This window comes from Gavialis gangeticus, unplaced genomic scaffold (assembly GCF_001723915.1).
Source record: "Gavialis gangeticus isolate Ggan-Ray unplaced genomic scaffold, GavGan_comp1, whole genome shotgun sequence".
Lineage (NCBI taxonomy): Eukaryota > Metazoa > Chordata > Crocodylia > Gavialidae > Gavialis > Gavialis gangeticus.
The window spans coordinates 22,578,717-22,582,751 of record NW_017729031.1 but is presented as its reverse complement, the minus strand read 5'-3'; the positions used below and the strand labels follow the sequence as shown (position 1 = coordinate 22,582,751).

At 43.8% G+C, this 4,035-nt stretch overlaps 1 protein-coding gene across 5 annotated transcripts in view; it reads right to left on the bottom strand.

Moving 5' to 3' along the window:
- NCKAP5 (NCK associated protein 5) overlaps positions 1–4,035 on the bottom strand; it is a 962,935-nt gene that overhangs the window by 888,799 nt on the left and 70,101 nt on the right. For 3 of the 5 annotated variants that reach the window (XM_019522508.1, XM_019522512.1, XM_019522514.1), the window contains exon 1: positions 403–609. The exons of 1 other annotated variant lie outside the window; for it this stretch is intronic. The gene's annotated coding sequence lies outside the window, so the exon portion shown is untranslated. Of the gene's footprint in view, positions 1–294; positions 375–402; positions 610–4,035 lie in introns of those variants that run through there. One more of the 5 variants, XM_019522510.1, reaches the window with a different exon arrangement.

Sequence of the window (4,035 nt, the reverse complement as noted above, 5' to 3'; positions counted from 1 at the left end):
CATTTTTAGGGAGCCTGAAATTACACTTAGATTACTATACTGAAAAATTAAGTTCAACATAAACATAAGAAAACAAAATTCTGAATGAGCTTTTCATTTTTCCTGTTGCCCTCACTCAAAACACATTCAAATGTCTGACTTCAAATGAAAGCACCCCTAGGAGTTACATACTTACCATTTGTGATTTCATTTTAATTAAAGTAGCAGTAACACCAAAACAAACATTTTTTTTTTTTTTTTAAAGAAAATGACCTTTGCAAATAAGAAAAAACACTGAAACAGCGAAAGTCTTACTTGCAGTTGTTCAGTGAAAACATGCCACAGTCCTAGAGAAATCAGAACCTTAAGTAGTCCTCGCAGTCCAAAAATTCTCTTGCATTTAGCCAGGGTTTATTTACCAACCTTTAAAAATCTGTGGTTAGAAGAGCAGAGTTAGCTTGCTAGCCCATCCACAGCACTACTGAAGCCCTACAGTAACTGCAGACATGAAGTTTGCTGGTAGTTGGTTTTTCTGCTGTTATGTAGTTTCTCTCTACTTGTAAATACAAGCTCTGTGGACAAAGTCCCAATGACATCACAGGCAGCTGCTTATTGTTGAGTCTTTATTAACTGACTGTCAAGAAAGAAAAGGGAAGGGGAAAGAAAAGTACAAACTATCTTCCCTGCAGCACAATCTGCATCTTAGTAGGAGTTCCAGTTCTCCATATGTAAATACTTCTATTTACCCAAACTATGTTTTCTTAGGATGAACAAACAGTGTTTGCTTGAAAAACAAAAAGCTAAGTGTATTCTAACTCACTTCAAATGGAAAAGAGGGGCCCAGGAAAATAAAGCTTGAAATGTAGACATTACCTTTATCAGGATATACCCCTGCATTCTTCTAGCATGTGTGTATATAATAAATATATTTTTTCTTTATAGCTATCATTTTTCTAGCATATGTGTATGCATGTGTATGTATGTGTATAATAAATATATTTTATAGCTATCATTCTTCTAGCATATGTGTATGCGTGCATGTATATGTATATAATAAATAAATTTTTTCTTTATAGCTATCATTCTTCTAGCATATGTGTGTGCGTGTGTGTGTGTGTATAAGAAATATATTTTTTCTTTATTTTATTTTTATAAAGATATATGTAAAGGAAACTAGAGCTGAAATGTAGCAGTATTTGTAATTTAGAAAAATAACCTCCACAATCACTTCCATAGTACAGATGTCTTGTTTTCTTTGTCCATTATAAAGTGATAAGACAGTTTAACTTCTTATGTCATTGACATATTTAAAGTATTGCTCAAATCAGAGTTAATCCTTCATTTTTATAAGGTTAAAACATAAAGAGCAAAGGAGCGTCCATGCCAAAGGCAGTCACTCAGGCAATACTAGGTGGTAAGGACATAAAAAGAAATCTCTTACTCCTGGAACGGTGGGCTCAAAACTAGGTGGTGTTTTAAAAGTGGTCCCAGAATAATAGCTTCTGGTTAGATCCCATCAATCAAGCCTCTAATCTGACCCTGTTGTTAGTCTCTGGAAATTTCTGCTATATATAGGAGAAATCTAGAACTGGACTTGAAGCCTGCACCTTGGCTCCTATTTCTCAGATGTTGACCTTTGCAGGCCAGAATTTCAGACACTGGCAGGGCACCCTACAAGAAGAGGGACTACTGCCTCTGCTCTATTATCTGCTTGCTCTTCAACACGAAAGAACTTGGGTCTCAGGAAATACCCATTTCCATTTGCCTCCAAAAAAAATGCAGCTTGAGCCAGAGAAAACTGGAATAGAAAAGCCAAACTGAGGTAGTGTTTTGTTTTCCAAATTCCTCAAGCTCTCGGGGTGAAATTGTCAGCCTACATCCCCGCTCCTCTCAGAATCATAGAATCACAGAAAATGAGGGTTGAGGGGGACCTCAGGAGGTCATATCTGTTCCAACCCCCTGCTCAAAGCAGGACCAGCCCCAACTAGATCATCCCAGCCAAGGCTTTGTCTGGCCAGGTTTTGAAAACCTCCAAGGATGGAGATTCCACAACTTCTCTGGGTAACTTGTTCCTGTGCTTTACTACACTCCTCATGAGAAAGCTTTTCCTAATATCGAACTTAAACTTCCCTTGCTGCAACTTGAGACCGCTCCTCCTTGTTCAGTCCTTTGCCACCACTGAGAACAGTCCAGCTGCACCCTCTGTGTTCTCCAGACTAAAGCCAGTTCCCTCAGTCTGTTCTCACAAATCATGTGCCCCAGCCCCCTAACCATTTTTGTTGCCCTCCGCTGGACGCTCTCCAGTTTGTCTTCATCCTTTTTGTAGTGGGAACCCCAAAACTGAACACAGTACTCCAGATGTGGCCTCACCAGTGCTTAGAGGGGAATAATCACTACCCTCAATCTGCTGACAGCACTTCTACCAATGCAGCCCGGTATGCTGTTACCCTTCTCTTTGCAACAAGGACACACTGTTTGCTCTTATGCAGCATATTGTCCACTGTCACCCCCAGGGCCTTTTCTGCAGAGCTGCTGCCCAGCCAGTCAACCCCAATCCCTTACTGGTGCATGGGATTTTTCTGTCCTAAGTGCAGGACTTTGCACTTGTCCTTATTGAACCTCATGACGTTTCTTTTAGTTCAGTCCTCCAATTTGTCTAGGTCTCTCTGAATCCTAGCTCTGCTCGCCAGCATATCTACTACTCCATCCCATCTTCCAGGTTGAAGAAGATATTGAACAAAGCCGGCCACAGGACTGACCCCTGGGGCACTCCACTTGCTACTGGCTGCCAACTAGACATCGAGCCATTGATTTCTACCCTTTGAGCCCGATGATCCAGCCAGTTTTCTATCCACTTGACAGGCTAATTATCCAATCCATATGTCCTTAGCTTGCTTACAAGAATGTTGTGGGAGACCACATCATATGACCTGATAAAAATCAAGGTTTCATAATGCTCAAAATTCCTGGGTCAGATCCTTAGCCAGTATAAAGCAGTACAGTTGCTCCCAGGTGAAAGAAGCTTGGTCAGTTTAAACTAGCCGAGGATCTGAGTCTTGCCTATAACAGTCTCATTCTAAGAGGAAAAATAATCCATACTACCTGCTGTAATGATAGAAGGCCCCACCAATACTTTCCCCTGAACATACGGGCTAGGGACAGAAGCTACACATAAAAACCAATTTAAGCGATCAGAAATTGGTTGAAACCTGTAATAGAACATAAATTCAGTGCATGTAAACCAGTTTCAAAATGGCCAAAACTAGTTTAGGAAAAACCTGGTTGAATGTAGTATTAGACTTAACTGATTTAAGTCAAACCAGTTTATGAAACTTCTGTCTCAGATCCCTTCCTGGCTCAAGTTAAATCACAGTCCCCTAGCATGCTTTGCAGCTCCTGCCAGGCTTTTCCCCACTGGAGTGGAGGGGGCAGAGGCATGGGACAGCAGGCTCAGGCAGAGAGGGATTAAACCTCCTGCCTCCCCTATCCCACCAGCAGAGACCCCAGCCAGGATCTGCCCAGCGTTTCCCCCTGCTCCTGGCTCAGCTCAGCCCTGCTTCCAGCCAGGGGGAAATCCCACTGCCTTTCCAGCTGCCGGGGCTAGGGTTTCATTTGGGCAGCCCAGAAGCAAAGGCCAGATCAGGGGGAGGGGGAGAGCAAAATGGCCCCAAGCCCAGGTGGGGATATACACAGAGGGATTGCAATAGCAATGGCTCCATCCTGGACATGAGCCCCACCAAGCAGAGGGACCCAGGCTGCGAGTGGGGGCGGGAAGCTCAAATATGTCCTCGCTAGCCCGGGGCAGAGCCAAGCTGAGCTGAACATGCAGCTGAGGGAGCAACTCCTGCCCAGCAGCTCCTTCTACTACCCGGAGAGTGACTGTGCTGAGCCATGAACAGGGGGAAAAGCTGGGCAGACCTTGGCTGGGGTCTCTGCAGGCCAGGGTGGGGGTTTGAGTCCCTCCCCAATCATATTCATCAGGCTGGGGCCTGGCCACACCCTCCTCAACTCATCTTCCCTCCAGCCAGCAGGGAAGGCAGGGCTTATTCTAGTGCC